Here is a 9,238-nt window from a genome sequence, read left to right as displayed (position 1 = left end):
AGGGTCAACTTCTAAGGATTAGAAAAAACTGCTCAAACAACACAGAGTGGGAAAAACAAGCCATGCAATTGAAAAACAAGTTTATGGAAAGGGGGTATTCTGAAGAACTTCTAGATATTAAAATAGAAGAGATAAGAGGGACTGAAAGAAGTGAACTTATTGGATATAAAGATTGAAGCAAACCAGTTACAGATGAACTAATTAATATACCAATGATAACCGAATATAGCAGTAACAGACATATTATTGAGACAATCTTTAAAAAATACTGGCCGCTATTAAAAGAAGATGATCTTATTGGAGAAAAACTTCCTGAACAGCCTAAATTTGTCTATAGAAAAACAGATAACCTGATAAACAAATTGGCACCAAGCATACAAAGGATAAAGAGGTCAGATACAAACAATGTCTTTGGAAAGAAAATTAAAGATTTCTACCCATGCCCGAACTGTAAGGCCTGTAAATGTGGGAGAAAAAAAGATACATTTCAATCATACCATACTAAAGAGGGGTATAAGATATATGACCTAATTAGATAAAGGAATAATCTATTTAATAGAATGTTCATACGGATTACAGTATATTGGACAAACATCGAGATCTCTAAAAGATCGAATAAGAGAATATATACTGCAGATAGAAAAATTAAACATGGACACTGTCCTGTACAAGCATTTTTCTACCAAACATCATGGTAATATTAAACATCTGAAGTTTATGGGTATACAAAAGGTAACAAAAAACTGGAGAGGTGGTGACTATGAAAAAAGACTTCTAACTACAGAATGAAAATGGATATATCTGTTAAATTGTCTACATCCAAAAGGACTCAACAACAAAGAAGATCTTGCCCACCTCCTAAATATTTAACCACCTTAAATATTTAACCATCTAAATCTGGTTTTCATATATAGTCCCAGTCCACATGTTTAATGTTACTAGTCTTCTGGGCACATTCATGATTCCCTATACAGGGAGTGCAGAATTATTAGGCAAATGAGTATTTTGACCACATCATCCTCTTTATGCATGTTGTCTTACTCCAAGCTGTATAGGCTCGAAAGCCTACTACCAATTAAGCATATTAGGTGATGTGCATCTCTGTAATGAGAAGGGGTGTGGTCTAATGATATCAACACCCTATATCAGGTGTGCATAATTATTAGGCAACTTCCTTTCCTTTGGCAAAATGGGTCAAAAGAAGGACTTGACAGGCTCAGAAAAGTCAAAAATAGTGAGATATCTTGCAGAGGGATACAGCACTCTTAAAATTGCAAAGCTTCTGAAGCGTGATCATCGAACAATCAAGCGTTTCATTCAAAATAGTCAACAGGGTCGCAAGAAGCGTGTGGAAAAACCAAGGCGCAAAATAACTGCCCATGAACTGAGAAAAGTCAAGCGTGCAGCTGCCAAGATGCCACTTGCCACCAGTTTGGCCATATTTCAGAGCTGCAACATCACTGGAGTGCCCAAAAGCACAAGGTGTGCAATACTCAGAGACATGGCCAAGGTAAGAAAGGCTGAAAGACGACCACCACTGAACAAGACACACAAGCTGAAACGTCAAGACTGGGCCAAGAAATATCTCAAGACTGATTTTTCTAAGGTTTTATGGACTGATGAAATGAGAGTGAGTCTTGATGGGCCAGATGGATGGGCCCGTGGCTGGATTGGTAAAGGGCAGAGAGCTCCAGTCCGACTCAGACGTCAGCAAGGTGGAGGTGGAGTACTGATTTGGGCTGGTATCATCAAAGATGAGCTTGTGGGGCCTTTTCGGGTTGAGGATGGAGTCAAGCTCAACTCCCAGTCCTACTGCTAGTTTCTGGAAGACACCTTCTTCAAGCAGTGGTACAGGAAGAAGTCTGCATCCTTCAAGAAAAACATGATTTTCATGCAGGACAATGCTCCATCACACGCGTCCAAGTACTCCACAGCGTGGCTGGCAAGAAAGGGTATAAAAGAAGAAAATCTAATGACATGGCCTGCTTGTTCACATGATCTCAACCCCATTGAGAACCTGTGGTCCATCATCAAATGTGAGATTTACAAGGAGGGAAAACAGTACACCTCTCTGAACAGTGTCTGGGAGGCTGTGGTTGCTGCTGCACGCAATGTTGATGGTGAACAGATCAAAATACTGACAGAATACATGGATGGCAGGCTTTTGAGTGTCCTTGCAAAGAAAGGTGGCTATATTGGTCACTGATTTGTTTTTGTTTTGTTTTTGAATGTCAGAAATGTATATTTGTGAATGTTGAGATGTTATATTGGTTTCACTGGTAAAAATAAATAATTGAAATGGGTATATATTTGTTTTTTTGTTAAGTTGCCTAATAATTATGCACAGTAATAGTCACCTACACACACACAGATATCCCCCTAAAATAGCTATAACTAAAAACAAACTAAAAACTACTTCCAAAACTATTCAGCTTTGATATTAATTAATTTTTTGGGTTCATTGAGAACATGGTTGTTGTTCAATAATAAAATTAATCCTCAAAAATACAACTTGCCTAATAATTCTGCACTCCCTGTATAGATGGTGATATCTTTCAGTTTTCCATGTCAGGACTGACAACATTTAGTCCTCCTCAGCTTCACCACTGCAAAAATCCCCCTTTGTTTCGTTCTCCTCTATGGTCCACTGTCACACTCAGTCTCTTAGGACCCACTTGTTGCATTCAGTCTCTTAGCATTCAATCACATTTACTCCCACTTTGAGCCATTTCTCCATTTTAGCTCCATTGGTTAATTGACTGGTTTTTACCAACTTGTATGACTATTATCTGCTCTCTTTTGGATACATTTAATCCTTACCTGTTTCACTCAGGTTACATCACGCAGTGTGTCCTTTCTATATTACATTGATTCTGTTCATTGATCCGTTATTATAGATCATTCCAATATCCTTCTTAGGATATTTCCTCCCTCTCCACCATTATACAACTGTCACAATAATCAATCTTGTGATGGGCCGTTCAAGTACAGGACTAGCACACTGTTTTTAGAGTGGTCTCTTAAGACATCTATACTCCCCCGTTGGTTATTCTAGCATCACCTGTATCTCCACGTAGTTATTTCCCTTGTATTGCCATATCACCTCCTCTTTGGCAGTTTATGTTAAGTTTTACCTAATTATCTTCTCCAGTAAATTTTGGAGTAGATTTTTACCCATCAAACAAAAATAGCCCTCTCCTATACTCTATATCCCACTTATCTCATTTAATTGTTTTTGTTCATGCTTTATTATACGTATAAGTATAAGTTTATTTATTTATAATTTTACACACATTTTTTGTGTCCGGATCTATAAGTTAATATTATGTATCTACCTTCAACATTAATATTATGTATCAACTTACAAAGTTAATATTATGGATCTATTCAATGTATCAACCTTTCTCCTTGTCTGGGATCATGGTCCCGATCTATAAATTTCCGGTACCGTAAATAATGCCACTTACCCGCACCGTAATTTTCTAATATATACATTTCTAACTATATTTATATGGAATCTAATTATAACTGGTTTTTTTTTTGTTTGTCTGTTTTTCCCCATCCCCTCCGGATCAGTCCAACAGAACCATAGTCATACTAGGAGTCAATTATATATGTCTTCATATTATGGTCTCATTTAACTGTCACCAGTTTGGGATCATGTTCCCGACATTCTTAACTATTGTAATTTCCCTTTTTTTAACTGCTGACAGTTGTGTCACTTCTAATTATCCCCATATACATTTCCGGTAAAAGAAAAAACTGAAATTACATCATTTACCTATACCGGAAATGATGCTATGGACATTGCCGATCAACATACACTCATGGAACGGTCAGTGAAACATATGCCAACATCACTATATTAGGATGATGCACCTCCGTATCTATGTTATACTTCTGTCTCTATGTTCTATAAGCTTTATGCTATAATTATATTTGCAATAATCACTATGCATCTCAAAAAACCCATAATTCCCTAAACAGGAAGTGGGCATATCTCTATGCATCTCAATAACCCATAATTCCCTAAACAGGAAGTGGGCGTATCCCTATTTTGGTGCCCAAATCACCACTTATGATTTGATCAGTCACCTTATATAAAGCCATCGGTGCCCCTAATTTTATTACTGTCTTTAAAAAGGCCTTATATAGGCCAAAACGAGTCGACAACTGGTAAGAACTATTTCAATATTATTTAATAGACCTGTACCATCTACACTATTATTTTTACAGGGACTTGCAGAACTATATATGAAATACAAGAAGTATATAGCACCCCACCTTTGGTTTTCTCATTGAGGATTACTGTATCACATTTACTCATTGCATTTGGTTTTATTTTTATCCCCACATTTCACATTTTTTCATCATTTTTTGATTGTAGACATTTTTTTCATTTTTTTTCACTTTTTGGATTTTTCCACTTGCTTCACTTAACTGAGGAATCAAATTGATATTTTTCTTCACATAGGACCAATTGACACAATTGACTTTTGGACATTTGCATTTCATTTATTGCTGGACTTTTATTTTTGCTTTTGCCACCTACTGTTGCTCACTAGCTCCATATTTGGTACTTACACCAATTTTATGTACTCCACCTGTCACTTGTAATTATTGCACATGTAATTATTCTTACCTCTCATATGCAATTACTGTAATTTACCTGTCATTTGTAATCACTGTACAGTTTACATGGATCCATGCTAATTTTTATTGTATAATTTTACTGTATGATTTTATTATCACTGTTTTTATTGTATGCTTTTATGTGTCTTTGTTAGGATTAAACTTCTTACACACATCTCATTAGGTACGTTCTCATTCATTATCACCTCAGCCTTTCATTTAGGCGCTTTTTATGTTATCAGTCTTTTCATATGCAGGAAAAGGGGGGAGTGGCTGCTCTTCTTGTTTTTCCCATCCCTTTCAGTGGGTGTCCCAGCCTAACCTTATTAACAGTGCTAAAGTGGGAGCTTCTAAGTAAGCTTTTAAAAGATTTTATACTGGATTTTTATATCAGTATCTGTGCATATTCTTCTTTATAGCAGTGTCTATTAAAAGCAGTTATATGAAAATTTGGGCACACTGTCCTTTTAATATAATTCTAAGTACACCATGATTCCTTTTATTTATTATCATGGATTACTCAGGTGTGTCCTGTAAGTACAAAAGTCAAAAGGATAGACATATTCAATTTTTTTTTTTACAATTTAAATATTGTTAAAAGGACACTGAACCCAAATTTTTTCTTTTGTAATTCAGAAAGATCATGCAATTTTAAGCAACTTTCTAATTTACTCCTATTATCAATTTTTCTTTGTTCTCTTGCTATCATTATTTGAAAAAAAGAAGGCATCTAAGCTTTTTTTTGGTTTCAGTACTCTGGACAGCACTTTTTTATTGGTGGATAAATTTATCCACCAATCAGCAAGGACAAGCCAGGTTGTTCACCAAAAATGGGCTGGCATCTAAACTTACATTCTTGCATTTCAAATAAAGATACCAAGAGAATGAAGAAAATTTGATAATAGGAGTAAATTCTAAATTTGCTTAAAATTTCATGCTCAATCTGAATTACAAAATAAATTTTTTGGGTACAGTGTCCCTTTAATATATGAGTAATGTACATTATTTTTAGTTGAATCAACCTCATAATGCCTACTATGTACAAATATGGTTAAAAATTAGACAATGTATAAACATACACCTTTTAAATAATTGATCATTTGTTGTACATTCTACAATTAATAACATTTGTCTACATTTATGATGATTTTTAGAAATCCATTTTTTTTTACATACAAATACAAGCTTCTTAAACTGTAAAGAAAACTAGATATAAGCTAGAAAATTTTAATAAAGCTTGGTTATGCTTGAAAATATTGGATTTGCTCTTTCTCATGTATGTTTGAAATAAAAAAAAAAACAAGTTATTGTCTTTACTGGAAATCTTTTAAAGCTAAATACATTCACAAAAAAGGACATAGAATAATCATTTTTATACAGTTGTTCCATACAGATATTTTTGCTGATAGAACTCTTAAGTCTGACTTATAGCACAAATGTGTCAAACTATCAGCACGTTCAGTTGATTTAAATGAAGACACATTGCATGTATGATATGTGGATTTGCTTTATTGCACTTAATCAGAACATGTGTTATTCATTAATATTTTCCAGGACTTTATCCATCTAAGATGTTGGAATCATTTTAAAGGCATATTTTTTTCTGGGGTTTATTTGACTATACATGTAGAAGTAGCCAGTTCTACAAGGTTTTGGATCATTTTCAGAAAGTAACATTATCGGTCTCAAGTTGGCTATGTGCTGAGGTTAGACCGTAGGACCAGCCAGTATTAACAAGTAATCTTTTATTCTTTCATTTAAGTCACACCCAAGGGATAGATATTTCCTAGTGAAATGGCAATATTTTAAAAAGCTGTTACTTCCACCACTGTATCTTAAATCCATAGGGGGCTAACATTATGAAGTTCTGAAAATAAAACATGTAAATATTTAGAATAAATGAGTGCAATCACATTAAGGATTAACATTTGCCATTTTAATTATGCCATAATCAAAAATGCATGCTTGTATGCTCGTTAGCAAATACAGCTATGAGGGGTTGTGAGAATTCTCCATACTGAGCTACTGCGAGACTGATTTAAGAAAATTCTTTAATAGTCTTAGTTGCCACTTGGAGAAACATACATAAAGTAAAAAATAAATACAAAAAATGACTCCATAGAATGACTCTATATAGAACAACGATAATATTGATCATCAATAAACTGTGAAAATATTATTTGCAATCTATTACATAACTTTTTTTATATTTAAACTTGAAACTAAGGGTTGCAATTCCTGACTAGTGCCTGAAAGTTTCTGAGTTCAAGTCTTGTTAGAAACATTTTAGTTTATTTTTATATTAAGTAGAAAAATGAGTTGTAAATAAATAAAACTAACCTGTTTAAATAAATAAAGGATTTTCTATTTTTCCGTCATAAAAAAATAAATAAAATACACAGATTCACTATTTTAAGAAACAGTGGACACAAAAATACTCATACTTCTATATATTATCATTCATAATAATTTCATTATTTCTATTAACAAACTTTGAATAGGCGCTGAAGTGCAAAAAGATTTTATTAGAATGCAGTCAGATTAAAAAATATTAGGGTCCTAATGTCACTAAGGGCCCGATTATCTAAACACAGCCGGTTCTGACGTAATTTTTTACGCCGGACTGCCCTTGTGGAATTTTCCTAACAAGGGGCAGTTCCGCGAGTGACAGGATGTCTCCTATAGAAAGTAATGGAACTCGCTGGAAAGGAAATTTTTCTAGGTATTGCAAAGTTAGCAGTGAGCAGGGGGCACACTTTAAAATTAAATCCTGCCTCAAAAACAAATAACATTAAGCTGCTTTCTGCGTAGAGCATCTTACAAGCGCCTCTATTTTTGTATGAATATGTTTTTGTATTAGGATATTAAGTATTTTGTGTATTTTGTCACAACTTTACGCTGGGATTTAAGTGAAAATTCCATACACACCCATGGAATGCCCATGTTCAGCCCATTTTACACTAAAAAACAACGATAACACATTGTGCTAGATTACAAGTGGAGCGCTATATATCGCTTTCATAAAAGCAATATTAGCACTCCACTTTGTAATACCAGAGCATGATAATGTGAGCTGGTATTACAAGTTAGTTAAGATCAAACAATCAACAGTTACTTAGCTTTCTAGATGTAATCAGTAATTTACATGCCAGCAAGTGACTATCTCAAGACAGCTATGGGGACCCTAAAACTCATTCTGGCCTGAACACTCAAACACCCTGGTAGCTAGATGAAATGCAGATACTAGCATGAGTCTTCAGGATTCCCACATTTTTATAATATCACAGAAATGAACATGCATGTGTAGTAGGGCACTTGAAATGAGATGGTGATGCTTTCAATTCTGATGTTCTACAGAATCTACAGGAATGTTTGATGAGTGTTACTTAGTGGATTGAAATTGGGATAAGTACAACTTAATTCTGTTCACCAGGAAAATTAGTAATAAGCTGAAAAAAGGTGAGCAGCATGGTAAAAACATATTTTTGGTACCGTGTTAGCCGGTTAACTACATAAAGAAAAAAAGTAAGAAAAAAATTGTAAAAGTGATACCATTATCGGCTAACAAAAAGATTTTTTTTTTGCAAGCTTTCAAAGCACTATGGCTCCTTCATCAGGCAAACACAGAACATTCCCAACATATCTGGCTTCTGTAAATGAATGGCTGTTCATTGAATAGTGCTCCAGCAATGAAGAAAGTTAACGCTACACTGGTCCCTTGCATAGGTATTTCATTATCATTTTAAATTCTGCAAGAAGTAGAAACTGTTTGAATCTGCTGCTTATTATAACCAAGGAGGATATGCTGAGGACTGGGCGACTGGTAAGGCCAAAATGTCTCACATATATTGGTTATTTTACATTAGAATGGGAGGTTCTGTGAATTCTTTGAGAATGAAAATATGCACGTGATTTACAGAGAATTTTTTTTTTTTTTTTGCTGAATTCAGTGGGAGATACATTTACAAACAGTCACTCCAGCCTCTTAAAGCTCTCTAAGCATTTGTGTCTCTCCATTGACCATATTAATTTAAAGACTTATTTCAATAAATCTAACTGATGAAGGCTGGATAGGTGATCAATGGTACCAAGATCATTAGAATGGTTTACAGTGCAGCTGGATAGAGTTTACCTAGATACTGTAACACTATGATGGAGATTGTGATGATGATGAAGAAGTTAGGAACTGTTTATAGCGGAGTAAGTTACATGTCTCAATTTGAAGGTCAAATTTATACATAGTGATTAAAAATTAAAGTAGCTAATTTTAAGCTTGATGTACGTTGTATTTAACTACATTTTTAAAAATTGCAACAATCAATTATTATTCAGATATATTTGATATGTGATGTTCAAATGGAACCAGTTGTCAAAAATGTAAGCAAAAACATGAGTCGTGCGAATATGGTCATAGGATATGTTTAGTCATCATCAGATTATAGGAGTGACAAGTGGGTCCTCTCTGCACAGTGAACAAGTCATCTTGTTTTCCATTGCACTCAAAATTTGTAGTTAAGTCTTCAACATCCAACACCCACTGCATAATTTACATTTCTGGCTGCTAGACAACAAGCAGAAAATGATGGATCATTAGTAAAGAACAGTC

This window comes from Bombina bombina, chromosome 5 (assembly GCF_027579735.1).
Source record: "Bombina bombina isolate aBomBom1 chromosome 5, aBomBom1.pri, whole genome shotgun sequence".
In the NCBI taxonomy this organism is placed as follows: Eukaryota; Metazoa; Chordata; class Amphibia; order Anura; family Bombinatoridae; genus Bombina; species Bombina bombina.
This window is presented reverse-complemented; position numbering follows the sequence as displayed.